The sequence below is a fragment of the Petaurus breviceps genome, unplaced genomic scaffold (genome assembly GCF_028583685.1).
Source record: "Petaurus breviceps papuanus isolate PSGF00001 unplaced genomic scaffold, PetGlider_PUasm1.0 38, whole genome shotgun sequence".
Classification (NCBI taxonomy): Eukaryota; Metazoa; Chordata; class Mammalia; order Diprotodontia; family Petauridae; genus Petaurus; species Petaurus breviceps.
This window is the reverse complement of record NW_027186304.1, coordinates 67,487,972-67,508,422: the sequence shown is the minus strand read 5'-3', so window position 1 is coordinate 67,508,422 and position 20,451 is coordinate 67,487,972. Positions and strand designations below refer to the sequence as shown.

Sequence of the window (20,451 nt, the reverse complement as noted above, 5' to 3'; positions counted from 1 at the left end):
TTTCCCATTATTTTTATGAGTTCCCTTACCTTTACCTTCTGCTTTCATTTGTTACTTATATATTCACCTATACAATATCTCACATTGGACCTCTTCTTTCCAGTATCACCGTAATCACCCTAGTTCAGGCCTACACTACTGTAAAAGTATATTCAACTACTCTTTCTGCCTCTACTCTAGCTTCTCTCCCTTTCTTCCTTCACATGGCCAAAGTAATCTTCCTTAAACACATCTCTGGTCACATGACTCCTTTATAAAAACTCTTCAATGGCTCCCTATTGGGGAACCATTATACAAAGTATAAACTATTGATTTTAGCATTCAAAGCCCTCCAGATTCTTGTTCCAATATGCCTTTCCAGCTTACTTCACACCTCAGGCTGTTCTTACTCTGCATGGCTCAGCAAACACTGCATCCTCTATCTCTATTAGTGTCTGCTCATGGTACTTCTTTGTGTCTTGAATGGACTCTCTCCTCCATTTGTCTATTAAAAGTTCTTCCCTTTCCTTCAAGGTCCAATTAGGGGATGTCTTTTCCATAAAGATTTCTCTGGTGCCCACCCCCCATTCTCCCTACTTATATAAATTTTTCATTGTATTTTGTCTGAACCTGTCCTTTGCATGTTCTCCCTAGTATGTTTTTTTGTGTATTTTTCTCTTCCCTACTCAGCAATTATATTATGAAGGACCTTTCTCATATTTAGTTCAATATTACCATAACCTAAGAGTGTCTTTCATGTAACAGGCACTTAAATGTTGAAATTAAATGAAAACCAAAAAACCAACCAAACTTAATACCAAAAAACTGATGACGAAGCATACTTTCATCCTGGTGAAGAAGTAATAGACTAAGGTGAGTAATGCCACATAGGCATTGTATTGGCTTATTTTACTTGACTGCTTCTACAGTATGATCAAGTGGGAAGCTATGTATGGAGGAATTCATGGGAAGCAGCTGTGGTAAAATGGGCAAAAAGAATCAATAAAAAAATTAAAAACATTTTAAAAGTAATTAAATGAACCTCCCTACCCACCAATCCTAGAGACCGTTCTCAGATAGTTTCCCTTTTGTAACATGTCTTTCCTTTAGCATTTACCTGACCCACTGCTATTCTTAATACTTATGTTCTAGGTTTTGAGTCCTCTGACATTCATTTAAACCAGATTTTACCTTTCCAAAAGTGCCAAGCATAGAAGACAGAATCACTCCTTTCTTGGGATCTTCTCTCTCTACTTACCTAGAATTAAACTGGTTTACCTCTGACAACTAGCAAATGATCCACTTGACTAAAGGCAAACATCGGAAAAAATATTTCCAGAAATATCCAACAAATCTTAAATGTTAACATATGTTCACATAATAAAAACATCATGAGAACTTTGCCTGAACTTGGAACAAAAGATATACTAGAGGAAGATACTAACAGAGAGGGTAGGAGGGAATAATGACCTTTCTTCTTGGAACAAGTGACTAAAAAGAATAGGATTATATTGCTGGAAATAGCCTCAGAAACCATCTAGTTCAATCCTTTTCTTTTACAAATGAGGGAAAGTAAAGCTCAGGCAGGTTAATTGGCTTGCCCTTAGTCACACAGGTACTAAGTGACAGAAGTATCTGAAGACATGTCTTCTGACCCCAAAGCCAAGGGTTCTCCTACTCTAGTCAAAAAATATTTTCCTATTCATTTGTCTATTACTTTGAAAAAGTAAATACTGTCTAAGAGGCAAGAGAAAACTGTCACATACATACATACGTGCACACATAATTGAATTAATATTCTACAAAGGTAATTTAAAAAAACCCAACAAGTTATATGTTCTATGTATCTGAACTAGGTTGTGGATAGTAAAAAACAGTTCTAGACTTTGACTTAGGAAGACCTAGGTTCAAATCCTGCCTCTAGCACTTATTAGCTCTGTGTTTAGGACAAATCACTTCATCTCTTGGGGCCTCCATTTCCTCAACTGTATTCCATCTGGCTCACTAGTCATCTTGGTTAAGTCAAGAGACTTAACCTCTCTGTATCTGTCTCATATGTAAAATTAAGGAGTTGTATCAGGAATGACCTGTGATCCTATTCATTTCAGACTCTTGTTCCAAGAAGTAATTTCATACCTTCATGGCTCAATTAATATTCCCTTAGTAGCACACAACTGATATTCACGACCTGGATAAATGTTAACATTTAAGATGGACAAAACATTAAAAGCTTAGTGAGAATGTAAAGAGTTTTGCAAACCCTAGAGCACAAGATAAATGGCAGCTATTATGTTTACAGATAAGGAAACTGAGGCCCAGAGAAGTTAAATGACTTTCTTATACTTACAGGGTGCCAAAGGATAAGAATATAGATTTCACCTAACTAATTTTTTTTTTTTAAAGCATTTGGGGTTAAGTAACTTGCTCAAGGTTACACAGCCAGTTATTTTTGTATGGGTGCTGAGGCCGGAACCAATGCTCTTACTCACTACCACCTGGCCGACCCTCACCTACCTAATTTCGTCAAAAATCTAGTGCATAAGTCAACTCTGAGGAGATAGTTTATTAACCACAGTACAAGTCATTGTCTACCATCATTAGATTCTTTCCATTTTGGTCAAGAGTATAGTATCCTATCCTTCCTAGTAATATCTAAAAAAAATATGACCAGAAATTAACTTTGCAAAATTTAGTTTAGTTAAGGTTATAATTTTATGGTTACTGAATAATCTTTTTGACAAGTTTGACGAATTTTCTTATTTTTTATACTGCTTATTTTATAATATTCAACTCAAATGTCTGGGATAACTAACTAATGAACAATGAAGCTACAATTTTTTTCCAAGCTAGGATAAGAAAAAAATAAAATGACTGGTCAAAACTAAGATCTTCTTTACATCTTCTACACTTAGTGTAAAGGGAAACCCTAAAACAAAGGAAGATACTACACAACCTTTATAAAATACATCTGAGGCAGAACTGCAACTTATAAAAAGTCAACTCAAATCAACAAACACTATATTAAGTGCCTGCTATGCTCCATAAATTGTGCTAGTAACTGTCATTGGTGGTCATTCATTTAAAATTTTTTCCACTAAATCACTAGTATTCTTTTCCCTCAGAGGCTGGCGGCAGAAATTAATACACATTAGAATTTGGCACAAAATATGCTCTGGAAACACAGACTTTTGAAATAACCTTGGAAATTCTGTCAAAACTTTGTCATTTAACTTTAAGTGAAAAGTCCATGTTGTTGAGTCCCCAATACAATTCAATTCAATAAACATTTAATAAGCGACTACTATGGGTCAGGCACCTTGCCTACTACTAAAATGTAACCAACAATTCTTATGCAGGAAAAATGTGGTCACTTTCCCTTTTTATTAGAAAGGGGTTGAACTTAACACAAACACACATAAAACTAGCCGTGTGACCTTGGGCAAGTCACTTAACCCCAAGGGCCCTACCTTCCTCCCTCCAAAAAAAAAGGCAAAAAAATAAAATAAAATAAACATTCTTTCTTTAAAAAAAAAAAGAAAGGGTTTGAGACTCAAGCCCTGGGTCACCAGATCTCCTTGGGTTCTTTGCTTTTTGCACCCACACCCAACAGTGTCTTCCAGGAGCCACCTTCTCCAGAAATAAAGGTTTTTTGCAGTGAAGGAACGCTTGTATAATCTCCACTCTCAGAGGAAGGCTCCGGAGCCAAAGCTGCGCCCACTAAACAAATAAGCTTCCTCCCTCCTCCCCCGCTTCCAGTCCAGAGATGCCCCCAAGGGCAGGAGCGGCAGAACCAAGCCGCAGAAACCGCAGGCGTTTTTCTTTGGGGTGTTTTTTCCCCTAGTGGGTGAATTTCGCGCGGAGCCTCCAGCAGGTAACGGGGGCTCGGGACAAGGCGCCCCGAAGTCTGCTCCCCTCCCCGCCCCAGAGTTCGGCCCGTCCAGTCCCAGCCTCCGGGCGCAGCCCACGCCCTTCCTCCCTGGACTTTGGGGGGGGGGGGGGGGGGGGGAGGCGGCTGGGGCTTTCTGGGCCCCCCCAGCCCCCCAGGGCCTCCCGAGCCCCGGGCCGATTCAGACCAGCTGTCGACGGCTCCTCTCGGGAAGAAGCCCCAGCGCAGCCTCCGTCCCCACCCCGGGGGCTCAGGGACTGAGCCCCAAGGGCTGCGTCCTTCGGGTCCCCCGTCCTCGCCCCTAAACCCAGCCCAGTATTGGGGGACATCCCGCTATTCCGCCCCACTAAGAGCGGCTACTCACCTAAGCCTCGCCGACGGTCTCCTCCAACGGGCCTCGACTGCCTTCCCCAGCAACGGTTTTCCGATCTTGTGGGAAGGGAGAAGTCCGGGAATCAATCGGTCACCGGGGGAGTTACGTCACCCACGCTAAGCCCCGCCCCCCGCCTGCGCAGACAGCTCTCCGATATCCAGGTCAGGTGACGCTCTCCTCTCACTCTCCCCCGCCCTTAGGGTTGCCTAGACAACCTTGGGGCTGGCCTAAGCCAGGGAGGCTGAGAGAGGAGGAAGGGAATGTGTTTTGGGACCCAGCAGTGGCTCCTTCTGGTCTAGGCTTTGGCTCTCATCCTTCCACCCCCAGAGGACAGGGAGCACCATCAACAACCCACTCTGAGCAAAGACTAACAGCTTTCCAGGGCACAAATTTCGTCTGTAGTCATGCCCACGTACCTTTCTCCATCCTTAGCTTAGCACTGTCCCTGGAACATAGTAGGCGCTTAGGCGCTGAATAAGTGTTGATTGATTGGGCTTCATACACAGTGCTCTCCCTCCCCTGCTCCACCATTGACCTCCCAGGCTTCCTTTGAGTCCCAACTAAAATCCCACCTTCTACAGGAAGCCTTCCCTACTCCCCCCACCCCCCCTTAATTCCAGTGCTTTCCTTCTTTTAAATTGGAATGTTCTTCCTTCTCTGTTCTGACTACTGATCTCTCTGACTTTCTTTAAGTGACAACTAAAATCCCACCTTCTACAGGAAGCATTCCTTAACCCCTCCTTATCCCAGTGCTTTCCTTCTTTTAATTGTTTCCTATTTATCCTGTATGCAGTTTGCTTTCTATATTTTTGTTTGAATATTGTCTCCCCCATTAGACTGTAAGCTCCTTCAGGGTGAGGGGGTGAGGACTGTCTTTTGTCTCTTTTGTATACTCAGCACTCAGCACAGTGCCTGGTACGTAAGTAAGCACTTCATAAAAGTTTACTGAATTGAATTAATATGTGTTTATTGAACTGAATCTTCCCTTCTCCCTTCCTCCACTCACCCACCTTCTTCTCACCTGGATCTTCAATCCTGTAAAAGGGGATTCTCTGGGCAAGTGCCTCCATGTCTGAATACTAAGCATTAATCAACTGCTAAATGTAAATTATGGTTATGTATTAATCAATGAAATTTCTATCTATAATTCTATTATGATTATAAATAAAATATAAACGTAGCAAAGGAGTTGATCAAGGAACCCCTGGTCAATTGACTTCTCCCTCTGCTCCCCATCTACTTGAAGAGATTTTAGAATATAAGGAGAAAGTGATGGTTTTGAAGGAATGAAAGGGTAGAGCCTTGTCCGACATAGGATAGTCACATTTGCTGGTGTACCCTCTTTAGACTTTGAATAGTCCATTTGTACAGGAAAGGTTCAGGAAACTAGGTTAAAGTTTGGGAAAGACAATGGTGCCCTTTTTTCTATATAACAATAATAATAGTAATAATAGTAAAAACTAGCATTTATGCAGTCCTTTAAGATTTACAAAGCACTTTACAGGATTTATTTCATTTGATTTTCACAACTCTGTGAGATAAGTGTTATTATTATTCCCATTTTTCAGGTGAGGAAAATGAGGGTGAGAAAGGTTAAGTGATTTGCCCAAGGATCCATAGTCTTCTCTTTGATTTGGGCAAATAGGAAAGGCTGAGAGATTAAAAGTGGAAGAGCCAACCCTCTTATCTAGCAAACAGTTGAGTCAAGTCCAAAAGAGAGCTAGTTATGGAGAAAGGACTCAGCTCTTGAGATTTAACTCTTCACATTTTTTCCCTTGTATACCTTGGAGAGTGCAACAAAGGAAAGGATTCCCCCGACCCTACCCCACGTGATTGGCAATGACATCTTGGAGCAGAAGCATATAAGTAGGGTCAGGAAGAATGAGGCCCATCTGAGTCAACAACAAGAGTTATATGGCAGCTGGATAGGAGCCTGCTTAGGAGATGGCAGACCCCAAACTGAGGCTTCTATGAATCCTACAGTATGAATTCTAGTTCTTTCCAAAAATGCACACCTGTACTTTAGTCCAAAATTACAGCTGAGCCCAAAGGCAGAAACCGTGAAGACGAAGGCAAACTCTTAGAACTACGGAGCATTGGGTGGCTAGGTGATGCAGTGAATAGAGCACCAGCCCTGCAGTCAGGAGGACCTGAGTTCAAATGCAGCCTCAGAAACAACGCAAAACCTAGCCCTGTGACCTTGGGCAAGTCCCCGGTTGCCCTCCAAAAAGAAAAAAAAAAAGAACTACTGAGCATCACCCAAGATTTAAGGGGCCTAGAAGAGCAACTCATCCAAAAAGTGATATTGTGTTCCTTGAGGAACCACTCAAGAAAATTCTGAGAAGATATTGGGAATCTGTAGCACTAGACGTATTGATTGCCTTGACCTCTTTGTGTTCCATTCTATTTGTAAAGTTTATGCACTGATGTTGTATATGTTTGTGGCTGAGTATGCCCCAGGCTCATTGAGGACGTGTTTCGTTGCTACTGTACTTAACTATGCAATCTGGGGTAAAACCTTTACTATCTACTAATTGTGTCCTCTAGTTGGCTATTAAGAAGAAAACACTAGGAGAGGCTCACAAGGCATAAAGTTACTGGTGTGGACCCTTAAAATGTCTTGCTCTTGGGTAGGTATTCCTCAGTGAACTCAGCCTATGAATGCTATTTGAGGGAGCAGACCAGAGGGCATACTACGGCATGGGGTTTCTACCAGAATAAATTCTGAATATCTTATGAATGTGTAGAAACCCACGGAGAAGATTCTTTTTTATTTCTACCAACTACTGAAAATGCTTAAAACACAAAAAGATTCACAAGTACACATTAACAAATACAGAAAGAGAAAACAATAACCTGTCTCTTACATTACTTTCTCTCCCAAAAGGTAAAGACAACTTTGTGGAACTTCTGAAACACATATTCTGTTTGCATCCCAAACCTGCACTGTCTGAGCAGCTTACAACAAATTTCCCGGCCATCCAAGACATGACTTGGACTTTCTTAGACCTTTCAATAGCAATATCCTCTCATAGTGGTACTTCTCTTCTGAGATATAGTGATGCTATGGTAATCACCTCCCAGTGATCAGCTAGCACTCAACCCAATAATTCTAAGCATTTTTACTTCATGAGTTTATAACAAGGGCTAGAAACATCCATTTCTCAGGTTCACCAAATTCTATTCTATGCTCGTGGGAGAAAACAAAAAGTAGAAGGTAGTTAAGGACTTAGGCTCACATAGGCAAATGCCATGTTGTTGTTGCCATATGACTGCAGCCACCATTGCCATTGGGTTAGGAGGAAGAGAGAAATACCTTCTTCACCTTCTCCTTCCTGGCAATCCAAGGGAGACCAAGCACTGAAAGATTCCCATATCCCATAAAAGGTCGATTCCCATATCCCATAAAAGATCATGAGTTATTCCTCCTTAGCTCCTCTTAAAATCCACCAAGTGTACAGTTCCTCCTGACTCTGACCAATCAACTTTGATTCAACCCCCATCATCAGTGACCAATCAAGTGTTGCTACAATTCTTCCATTAAGCTTATGTCCTTCAGAAATAGACTAGAGCATGTGGCTCACAGAAAAGAAACAGAGCACCTTCCATAGGTAGTCCAACAGATCAAAGGGTTTCCTTCTTCATACCCATTACATGAATAATTATCATAAACATTTGTAAAGTTTATGGGCCTTTGAACATGCCCAGTTTATCCAAGATGGAGCTCATGAGGTCTCCTGCCATGTGAGTGGGATAGCCTCCTCTGATTGGTGCTCTCTCTCTCTCTCTCTCTCTCTCTCTCTGTCTCTCTGTCTCTGTCTCTGTCTCTGTCTCTGTCTGTCTCTGTCTCTGTCTCTCTCTCTGTCTCTGTCTCTGTCTCTGTCTCTCTCTCTCTCTGTCTCTCTCTCTCTGTCTCTCTCTCTCTCCCTCTGTCTCTCTGTCTCTCTCTGTCTCTGTCTCTGTCTCTCTCTCCCTCCCCCATCTTTTGGCTATGCTCCTGTTACTCCCAGCCTAGATACTTGCCCCTGCTCTTCCTTTTTCACTTGGCCTCTAAGACATGGGCCTAGTGATGTTTGTTTCTGCTCTGTGTTGTTTGTCTTCAGTTTCAGGTGCTACAAGTGATCGCCAGAGGACCAGGAGTTCACGTCATGACAATGTTGGAGGCAGGATTGCAGGTGGGATGGTTTCAACTTTATATCACACCCTCCCTCCAGCAGGAGGAAGCCATGAGAAGCCAGGGGACCTAAGACTGGAGCCCAAGGGAAGAGTCTGGACTCTGACCTAAGACTCTAGGGGAACCAATCTAAATTTATAAACCTAATCCCCTTCCCCTCCCCAGAGACTGAGGTGGTATGGAGAGGGAGGAGGAATTATGCATCCCACATGTTGTGGGGAGGTGGGAAGTATGTATATTAGTGAAGTAAATATTCCTCTTTATAGAAGCTCCACCTTGTTACACATTTATTGACAGTTTTGAAATTTAAGATGTTTATTTTTGTATTTGCAAAGTACCTGAAACACTAATACTGTAGCACAATTATAGTTGTTATTCTATCGGTTTCTGTCTTCATTTTACCATAAACCACTAAAAAGTTAATTATTTGCAAGTCATTTGATCTGCAAGATTATATAACTCCTTCCTTCTTTTAATCCCAACCACATGACAAACCGACCACAGTTTCTCCATATGATGACAATCTGTCTTAAAAAGATTATTTTTCCTATGTGCAATTTCATATAGAGTTATGCACAATTCCTTGTAGGACAGCAAAAACACTACTCATCAGCTGACTGGCATGCAATACACTTACTTCCACATATACAAGTTTTCTTACTTTAGATGATTAGTAATTTGCTAAAAAATTGCATACAAAGCATTTTTTAAAACTGAGTGATAGTCTAAATGGACAAGTAGTAATTTTTTAAAAAGAAATTCTGAGATAAATAGTTTTGTGAAATCAAGGTATATGAAAAAACATATTTGGATTACTGTATTGGTAGGAATATAGGCTAGACTTTCCCCCCAAAATGTTGCCTTTAAAAAATTGAGGTGTAGCCTTCTATAATCAGTTATTTTAAAATGTACATAATTTGTATTCATATACATACATATACATGTAGAAGGAATAGCATTTTAGAGTTGTGGCCTATATTCAGAAACTGAACATAGTTTGATAAAAACAACTTTTTTTATGATCCTTTTACCTTAGATTGTTTGGTTACCTTTGGAGTGACATTGTTAGCGCTACTGAAGATACTTTCTTACCATTATGTACTATGTGTTTATGCATATGTATGTGTAATACTAGATCATATATTTGTTTATATTTCAATACGTCATTAGGTTGTGCTCCCTTTGAAGTATATATTCCTTCCTATGGTGCAGCCAACATTATTATATCATATTTAAGAAGAAAATCAAGCTGGACTTAATACAGATCTGCATTTTTGTGAAGAATTACCTTTTTCTATCAAGTCTCTGAACATACCTGTGTTATTTAGTATTGGTTAAATTCACTATAAAAATAAATTACAAAAAAAAAGAAAAAGGAGCGGCCAGGTAGCTTAGCGAGTAAGAGCACTGGCCCCAGAGTCAGGATGACCTGGGATCGAATCTGGGCTCAGATACTTAGCACCACACCCAGAAATAACTGGCCATGTAACCTTGAGCAAGTTACTTAACTCCAATTGCTAAAAACAACAACAACAAAAAAAAAACATCCTATGGGTATCAGTGTAGTAGTCAAATTAACTGCTTACCCTCACTCTTCACTGGTTCACCTTTTCCAGTTATACATTTCTTTTATGCCACTCCTGGCAAACAAGTCATCAGTGCTAAAGTACTCTAGTGTGTTTTAGTACTCTAGTACTAAAGTACTTCAGTGCCCGATATGAGTCTTCTATTGGGACACTGCTCAGGACATCTTCTATGACAGTGGTGAGCACCTTTGGTAGATGTCTTCCTGTTTTCTGCTGTGATTGACATTAACAATCTATCATTGAACATTTTCTTTATAGTTGCAACTTTCTATCGTGTGAGTTTTAAGTACATGTTGGAAATACTTTCTTGGACAAAAAGTTTTAGTGTTGTATTTTGTTCTCCTGAGTCAAATGTTGTTTTTCTTTTTAAAAAAATTTTTTTTTTTTTGCTTTTTGGAGTGCAGTTGGGGTTAAGTGACTTGCCCAAGTTCACATGGCTAGTTTTTGTGTTAACTGTCTGAGGCCAAATTTAAACTGAGGTCCTCCTGACTCCAGGGCTGGTGCTCTATTCACTGTGCCACCTAGCCGCCCCTTTTCTTTTATTTTTTAAATTTTTTTTCTTTTTCTTTTTTTTAAATCGACAAAAAATAAATATAGTGGAACCTTATATCCTTTGCATATTTTAATCAGTTGAGTGACTGAAGATGTGGTCTGCTGCAGAAGATCATTTGTAAACATTTGCCTACTCTATACTCATATATCCATCAAGTATGCACCCTTTATAGATATAGATCATTCCTGTGTAACAACAGAGGACTGCTGCTGGATTTGGGGAAGTGGGAGCCTTTATTTTAATGGGGCCTCTACCTCTGGACCCATGCACAAGAACTGAGTTCAGTCTTAAGTGAGTCTGGCTGCCGCGCTGAAAAGTCAGGCTTTTCTCAGACTTTCTGTCTCTTTATACCCCTACTCTGGAGCCCTGGAGACAATTATCTAAAGCTTATTTTTGGCTCACATCTAGGGTACAAAAAGCAGGGTATAAAAGCATTCAGTGTACAATGTACATTAACAACATATGAAGTAGGAAGTTATAACTAGTGTTATGTTCTCCTAGGAGATTGAAACATTACAACATGAAGCATTTAGTGGGACTGTTGGAAAGGCATTTTATCTTCACCTCACTTCTGCACTGCCTGAACAACTTCCTTAAAGTTCATGCGAAGTTCAAAGTTCAGGTAAGCTCCTGCTATCAGAGAGTTCATCTACTCCTCTAAGAAGTGTTATAGCAGCTGCTGAGGGGCACTTCCCCTGGTGCCTCCAATGGAGGGAGTAGGAGCACTCAGGCTTTTGTATTCACAAGGTACCTCTCCTATTCTCCACTACCTTTCGTAGTTCGCCAGTAATGGCTCAGCAGTCACATGAAGCGTGTCTTTCAGTACCACGGGCTACCATGGGCTACCACGGGCTACCATCAAAAGGATCTATTTCTCTCTTATTATCTCCATACTTAAATTGTGTTCCAACTCACTATTTGTTATTTTTCTTCTGCCCTTCCTAGTTCAAAAATCATTTTCCTCAACATAAACAGAAGGAAAATAAGATTTTGAACATTCCTGTATTCTCTGTCATTAGTTGTCATTGCCCTTATTCACTCTGAACAGTAGATCTATTCCTCCAAAACACCCTCTTTTCCACGATATAGTTTTTACGAACCTGCTTTTGTTGTCTGAATTCCTAATAAACCTTATTTTGTTCTGAGCTTTTTTAGTACTTACATTATTCTTACACAATTTGGCTGTACTTATTTTGATCATTCTCCATTATCTGCCCTTGATTCTATCTTCTACACTTGCCTTTAAAAATCTAAGTTGTCTTTTTAACAACTCTCCTGTTCTTCCTCTTCAGAATTGTTTCCTTTTTTGTCTTGAAAATTAATGCTTACTGTTTTCACTTTTTTGTTCTTTTGTGGTTTTTCGTTTTTGTTCTATTTCTTCTTTCACAACATTACTAATGTGGAAATATATCTTACATGATTGTCCATGTATATAGGTTATTGCTTGCTGTCTTGGGGAGGGAAGAAAGGGAGGGAGAAAAATTTAGAATCCCAAGTCTTTCCAAAAATGAATGTTGAAAGCTGTCCTTATATGTAATTGGAAAAAATAAAATACTATTAAATAAAAAAGAAAGAAAATTAATGCTAACTGACAAAAAAGTAAAATAAAAGTTACATTTAAAAAGAATTTCTATTGTGAAAGATTTACCCAAAATCATGTTCTTTTATCAGGTTGGGACTGTACCTGCCTCATTACTAGTCATAAGGCAATAATATCTAGACAATCTCTATGAGGCAATGGGAGTTCATTAAGAACAAGTCATTAACTTAGGCCAGCATCTCACATCATATCCTACAATATGATACTTGACCTATAAATAAAAAGTCATATCATAAGGAATGTTCACTGACAATATACTCTTTCAGTGTTGCAGGTAAAAATTGATTACTAAACCTGAATAAACTAAGGTTTTTGCTATTAGCACTACCCCAGATTCAAAATTTTTATGTGGAAGTTCATCTTTTAATGAGCTCTAACTCTTTCAAGGTCCCCTGGAGTCCAGTTTATAACATTACCTTGAAGTTGAGGTCCTCCTGCTAGAGGAAAAAACTTGAGGATTATTAGAGTCAAATCCCCTTAAGAAATTCCATTCCACATAAATCACAGTACTAGTGGAAATCCAGATTTGCTCCTATACGCTATGGTTCTGTCCTTCGCTGTTTCTTGACTTTATCTCCTACTTGGTTTGAAAGTCCTCTGCTTGCTCCAGAAATTCCTCTTCATCTATAAATGCTGCCTTCTATTTCTGTGGTCACATGTTTCTCAGATATATAGGCTTCCCTTCTAGGGGAATCTAGTCTGAATCTCTGTGTATTTTCTTCTTTGTGTCTGTCAATTTTGACTCTTTCTCCCCTTTTCAAAGATCTAGACCAAAGGTATATCTCAGTTGCTGTGAAGCTGGCCTTTATTCAATCAATGATGCTAATTGTGGTAGAGGATAGCAAACTAGCTCAGGGCAAGAAGATTTCATACCCCATCAAAGAAGCATCTTCAATGCTAAAATGAAGTCTTATAGTTGGTGTTAATGTTTATACCTTGTACATGGAGTGACATCTTTAATATTTAGACAAAAGCCTCATAGTTTAATTTTGTAAAAGTTGGCATACAAGGAGTTAACCTTGACTGGGTTCCTTCTGGGTGAAATCCCTACACACATAAGCTAGGATGTTACTTTTATGTTCATTGAACCAGAGTTAAATTTAATTTTCAAAGTCTTCAATGAATCAAGCAAACATTACAGGAAAGTCACTGTAACTCTTTGTACTTTTGTTTCTTAGCCCACAAAGTGAAACTAATAAGGTGACTTGCCAAGATGATTAAATCAATATTCATAAAGCACTATTTTATTGTTGAGGCCTCTTAAGCTCATTTATCATCATTATCACTAGCATATAATATTAACAATTGGATAGGGATAGGGATTGCCCTGTGATTTCACTGGTATGGGCTACTCCCAAGTGAGGAAAATCTATCTACCAATGAAGGTTAACAGCTTTTCTGTAATTTGTAGGCTTAGAGAGTCACCAAGACCATTAAGAGGTTAAGGGAGAGGGGAAACTTGAACTCAAATTTTTCTGGCCTCAAGGATCTCTCAATCTGCCAATGCTATTTTATATTTTTTCAATTCAATTTTATTTTAGGTCCCAAATTTTCTCCCTCTCATTTTATATACATTATAACTATTATTATTAACATCACACTGGTTAGATGGCTAGGTGGCACAGTGGGTAGAATGCTGGTCCTGGAATCAGGAAGACAAGTTCTGATCTGGCCTGTGACACTTACTAGCTTTGTGACCTTGGGCAAGTCATTTAACCTCTACTTACCTCTGTTTTCTCCTCTGTAAAACAAGGATAATAGCACCTCTCTCAAAGTTGCTGTGAGGATCAAATGAGATAACATTGTAAAGCACTTAGCACACTGTCTGTCATGTAATAGGTACTATATAAATACTTATTCTCTTTCCTTAATGTGTTCCCCTTCTGTCCCTTAACTTTTGAGAAAGCAAGAAAAATTAAACGTGTTATAAATATGTATCATCAAGCAAAACAAATTCTGGTATCAGGAATACTTCCGTCTGTACTGAGACCATCACTTCTCTATTTTAAAGTAGATAGCATATTTCATTGTGAGTGCTGTGTAACTATGGTTGGTTCCATTGTGTTGATCAGTGTCGAAAGGCTTAGGTCTTTCAAAGTTGTTCGTCTTTACAGTATTATTGCTATTGCATAAATGCCCCTGCTACTTTACTTGGTAAGGTTCATACACATCATCCCAGGTCAAATTTTTCTAAAACCATCCCTTTCACCATTTCTTACAATATAATAGCACTGTATTGCATGTATATGCCATGGCTTTTTCAGTCATTCTCCAAATGAAGGACATCCCTTGCTTTGCAATTCTTTGCTATTACAAAAAGAGTTGCTATAAATATTTTATGCGTGTAGGTCTTTTCCCTCTTTCTTTGATCTCTTTGGGGTATGGACCTAGCAGCGGTATTACTGGGTCAAGGCTATATGCATTAATAGCTTTTGGGTCATATTTCCAAACTGCTTTCCAGAATGGCTGGGCCAGTTCACAGCTCTACCAACAATGCACTAATGTAACTGTTTTCCCACAGTCTTGCTAGCATTCATCATTTTCCTTTTTTTTTTTTTGTCAGCTTTGCTAAGCTGATGGATGTGAGGTGGTACCTTTGAGTTTTTAAATTCACATTTTTTAAATTATCATCAATTCTCAGCTTTTGCAGGGGTAAAGTTCCTAGAAAACGATACAAAAGTAAAAAGCATGAATGTTGATACATGGAACCTATGGGAAACAGGGGATTAGGTTCGTATAACCACCAAAAAACTATAATCTTTCACTAGAGATGGCTGAAAATACATTTTTCTTCATACAATTCTTCATAACAAAAAATAAAAATTCTGATACTATCTACTTTTCCTAACACAGTAACCATGAAAAACCCATGAAATGCAGTCTACAAAATAAAATTGGTAATATGCAAAACATTTTTTCTCACTAGTAATTCTCTAGAATTCTGTGACCTTTTCTCACTAAGCTGGTTTCTCCAGAGTCCCTCTACTCTCCCTGCTAAGTAATTGCAATAATGGGTTCCCTTTCCTAGCTAACCCCCAGAGCAATAAAAAAATCCTTTCAGACAAATGGTAGCACCTATGCTTCTCCTCCTGCTTTAGTGGTGCAGCATCTTATTGTCCTAACTTTTGAAGGTGATTTCAATTCAGTTTGTCAATCTCCTGGTCTATTCCACTACACCTGTTAGAATCACAACTAAATTCTCAACAAATTTCCCCTAAATTTTTTATCTTTTCACCTACTATTCCTTTTACCTGCCAATTAAAACAGAAATTTGGTTGTCCCTAAGGGTACATCTTTTATAAAGCATAAGTTCTACACAATTCCTTTATTACTCATGGGTTTGGCTTGACTGTTTTGGCTAACCATTCATGCAACTCATAGGTTTGATATCTTTCAGTAAAACTCTATTATCAGACCATTCAAAAAACACATACAACCAGTAGCAAAAACATTTAAGACATGAAAAGACTTGTACAAAGAAATAAATCACATAGTTACTCTTCACTCTCCCCACATACAAAAGAGTACAGGAGAATTATACCCCCATTTGTTCTATATCTCCAAAGAACTTCCCAGAATCTTGGGAGAGCAATAGTTACCTCAGAACTCACAGTTACAGTAGTATACAATTAGGTGCTGTACTGTCTGCCCCTTATGGTTTTTGTAGAGGTATGAGGAGGCTGGAGAATCACAGAAATCTCTTGCCTTAGAATTGTAGTTAATAGGATGCAGCTGGGAGTCTTCTGTATCAAAATTTGATTCTTTGATCATTGCCCAGGACTCTGCAGATACTATGGCCAGGTATATTTCCACCTTCTCACCTCTTATTTCCTTTTAGTTATTTCCAGGACCTTACCTGAAGCGTTTCCAGCATAGAAGAACTCAGGACCATGCTGGTACAACCCACGATCACTTTCTTGCCATGATAATATAGTCAAAGTCCAAAGGAAAGGGCATGTCTTTTAATGTGAATAAATTCTCCAGACTCTCCTAATCAACCATCTACACTAGTTTTTTTTTTTTAAGGGGGGAGGGAGAGGCAATGCAATTGGGATTAAGTGACTTGCCCAAGGTCACACAGCTAGTAAGTGTCAGGTGTCTGAGGTCAGATTTGAACTCAGGTCCTCCTGACTCCAGGGCCAGTGCTCTATTCACTGTACCACCTAGCTGCCCCCACCTACACTAGTTCTGCCCTTTGGGCTCAAGAAGAATAAACCTAATCCCTCTTCTACATGATAGACTTTTAATTATCCAGAGATGGTGCTTATGTCCCCATGAAGTCTTATATACACCAAACATTCTCAATTCTTTTGACCAAACCTCTCCAAACATTTATAAAAGCTCTGAATCCAGAGTAATATCCTAAGAGAAACTTCCCTAGGACTTCATTTCCAATGAAGTTTGGGATTGAGTTAGAATGTTGTGACAGAAGGAATCCTCTGGGTCATATTTCCCAGAATACTCTATGTCTAGTCAAAGAATGATGAAATTAGCAGGTGAGTAATGTGAGAAAAGGGGGTAGATTTTTGAGTTCACCAGCAAGGGAGCCCTATCCCTATGGGCAGACACTCCCTTAAGGAACAAAAGAACAAAACTCATATAGGTTTCGATTTAGGCAGGAGGTGAATTGGGTATGGGTACCTCAGAACTGAACAGGGCTTGCAGGGTAGGAATAGGGGATGTGGTGTCCCTAGACTGGACAGACTCTTGCTGGAGTTAGTAATAGGAAACTCTTTTTGATGCTTGCTATCTCCTGTAACCCAACCCTGATAAACAGTGCTGTCCTTGCTATTTCAGCAGTAAGCAAGGTAGTAGATAGGGTGGGGATTGCAATACAAACAGGGCCAGGGACTACTGTCCCTGCAGAAAATATGGAGTTGCTTTAGCAGCAGGACAGGGTGGTTGATACTGCAAAATGCTACTAAAAGGTCAAAGACTATTAGCACCCTAAATATAGTAGAATAAACACAATGGGCATGCAATAACTTTTTTTTTTTGCGCTTTTTGGAGGGTAGTTGGGGTTTAGTGACTTGCCCAAGGTCACATGGCTAGTTTTTTTTTGTGTGTGCATGTGTTAAGTGTCTGAGTCTGGATCCGAACCCAGGTCCTCCTGACTCCAGGGCTGGTGCTCTATTCACTGCACCACCTAGCCGCCCCCATGCAATAACTTTTTGAAATGAAAACGGTGATAGGAATTTACCAAACCAATTGTTATATGGTTTAGAATTACATGGCATTTCAGTCTAAAATTTAATTGATATAAATATGCTATAAATGTACCTATCCCAAGGCAGCTCTTTCTGATTCCATTCTTTAAAGGGCAGGATATGTCTGCTTTATATGGCAGGAGTTTCTCACTTTTTCAGCAGGATTGCAAGCAGGACTTAATGGACCCCTAACCTAACTTCATCAGAGTTATATTCCAAGATTGCCTGGTATATTTGCCATCAGTGCCCTATCCAAAGGAGTCACTTTATTAGCTCTTTAGGCCCATCAGTCACTATAATAATGTGAACAGAGTGTTACTTCTAAGGAAAAATTGAACCTTTTGACAAAATTTGCAAACACAGTATTTGACTGGGATTTGTTCAGCTATGTCCTTTCTTCTGGGTATCTGGAAGAGTACTGTCTGAAAATGAGTAATTTACTCTAAAGTCAGAGGGTTTTGCGAGGATTTTGCTTGTTTGTGATAGGAAAAAAAATTAATCTGAAGGAAAAATAAGGGAGAAAAGGTGATCAGGAGAGAGGAAAGGAAAAATGAGTACAAGTACTTTCTGCTTCTTTAAAAAAATATGCTCAGGTTTTCATAAGAAACATCATATATTCTCATCCTTAAGAAGTCATTTCAGTTAAAGTCATCATCTCTCTTCCCTTCCTTATGTGTTTGTCTCTGCCAAAAGGAAAAAGGAACTTCTTAAAGCTTGAGGGAAAATACAGTCAAATGTCTTTCTTTGTCAGATAAAGAGGTCAAAGGCTAGGTGAGTCAGCACTTCTAGTAGTCACGAGCTCTCTTTAAAAAGTTCAGCTTATTATTAAACCTACAACTCTACTTTTTTCCTTTGTGAGAAAGTTACACATTACATCATTCATTACAGTCATGCTATAAAGGAGGGAGATGTGGTAGGGAGAGCAGGAAGTTACCAATGGTTTAACTCTAAAGCTAGTTGACATAGCCTTCTAGTTTTTTGTTAAATTTTAAAAGAAGGGATATTTTTGACATTTATTCATCCTTACGTATCTCCTTAATCAAATGACTACAGCCTACTCTTTTGTATTTTTCAAATAAAAATTTGAATCTCCAGTAACTTTTGGTATCACCTTTAGTTTTACCACCTCTCAGAATAATTTCCAATTTTTTCATCACATCCAACCAAAGATGATATTTCACAATATGTCAAGAACAGAAGACAGTGATGATGACTTGGGCTTTGAAGTCTACCTGTGAGACCAGGAATATATTAACAATATGCTCTCCTTGGTGTCCTGCCTACTTTGTATCTTTCGTTAGAGTTTCCTCTACTGAACCAGAAAAGCTTTCTGGTTCATTTATTTTGAATAGTTGCTAAGGCACTCAATTGCCATACTAATAGTTCACTGGAATTTGTTAGTAACTGTTAGTCTAGTGTGATTTGATTTGAATGAGAAATCTTGCACACCATTCCTCCAACAACACAAATATCAGTCCAGAAAGTCTGTGCTGGAGAAGAGATTTAAGAGATAACTCAAGGGATCAATCACATTCTAAAGACATGCAGATGCAGTTGGATATACAGAAGGAAGCTCCATGGAGCATCATAAAGGTTTTGTAAGAGATCCTCAGAGCTTGAGAAGTTAATAAAAAAGAAGAAAAAGCACTAGTTCTGCAAAGCGATGTCTTAAAATTCAATGATTTATGACAAATTTTAATAGAAAAATCTTTGGATCTAGGAGATTTAGAGAGCTCCAAAGTCTTTCCAAGTTCTAGTCCACATGGATATTCTTGGGTTTTTCTCCTCAAAAGAAGTCAGAAACTACAATGAGGGAATTCTTTCCTCAAGGGAAGTTGCAAGGATTTTTCTTAATACCTCTGTATTACTGTATAACTACTACATATTCCATATAGTAACAAATATATAAGAAAAATATATGTATTTTAGTGAGAAAGCTTTATATTAATCAAGACTTGGTAGCTCTGTGATAAAATTTAGAAGTTCACAATTAAAAAGAAGGGAAAATGAATGTTACTGTTCAATTAGAATATTACCAACTGAGTATTGTTGTATTTGGGGAATGTATACTTTGTTTTACATTTTTCTTTGGAGGTACCGAATCATGGCTGATGAAATACTTTTGACTGTAAACTACCTGCTCCATCTGCTGGATGAGCACAGCACAGCTGGGCACTGATTTTTTCTAAACTGGTGTTTTGTGTTATTTAGGAGTTCAATTATCTTTTTTCTTTCCAATTTGGTAGAATTTGTTTCAGTAATTTTCCTTCTTTAGTCAGCCAAATTCTTCTTTCCTCCACAAAGATTCTAGGTCAATGTGTCATCATAAGGAGATGAACCTGGGTTCTGAATGTTGCACCAGCATGGCCCTGAGTTCTTCCCTGATAGAAAGGCTTCAGGTAAGATCCTGGAAATGAATTCTTCATCTGTTATGCTGGGGCTAGCCTAGCTACATTCAAGGAAGCTAAGTACCAGAGCGCTGACCACCAAATGATGACTTTTGGAAGGTATTTTGTAAAGGAAGTCACAGCAATCCATTAAGCTGCCACTCAGGTATAGAGTGGTTGTTAGTTGCATTTATGGACACCAGTGAAATCATAGCTATTTTGATCTATTGTATTATAAAATTCTTTTCTTAGTTCCAGACTGATTGATTGCCAAGATGGCTTGCAACACTGATTCAATGGCTATAACATCCCCAGGTATAGAAGAGAGAAGAGCTTTTTCTACCCCTTTTCCTTAAGGTGAATCTATGAGATGAAAAACATGAGATCCAAAAAGCATTTGAATTGGCATATTTTCTCATATGGACTCCAGAGTATTTAGAACAATTATGAAAAAATGTTGATAAGATGACTGAATAGAAGAACAAATCACCCCAAAGGGAAACCTCAACTTGCCATTTCAGTGGTCACAGGACTTTAACTTCTCTTTCCCTGGTCATAGCTTTGTAGCTGAAAGGAGAAAAAAATTAACTGGCTACCTTTGGGAACTATCCTTTTAGAGCCTTGCTAGTTGACTCTGTACAAAAGTGGAAAATACTTACAGTTTATTCATAGAATTCCTTCTTTTCCCTTTTTAATAGGGAAGATA

The 20,451-nt window shown here is 38.9% G+C and overlaps 1 protein-coding gene and 1 long non-coding RNA gene across 3 annotated transcripts in view; one reads left to right on the top strand and one right to left on the bottom strand.

The window, feature by feature from the left end:
- Positions 1 to 4,386, bottom strand: part of SDCBP (syndecan binding protein) — a 39,987-nt gene extending 35,601 nt beyond the window's left edge. For both annotated transcript variants that reach the window (XM_069099989.1, XM_069099990.1), the window contains exon 1: positions 4,230 to 4,386. The gene's annotated coding sequence lies outside the window, so the exon portion shown is untranslated. The remainder of the gene's footprint in view (positions 1 to 4,229) is intronic.
- Positions 1,455 to 16,117, top strand: LOC138170574 (uncharacterized). Its single transcript, XR_011170668.1, has 4 exons — positions 1,455 to 3,850; positions 8,342 to 8,413; positions 11,053 to 11,173; positions 15,990 to 16,117. It is a non-coding gene; the product is annotated as an uncharacterized lncRNA (long non-coding RNA).
- Positions 16,118 to 20,451: the final 4,334 nt, after the last annotated feature.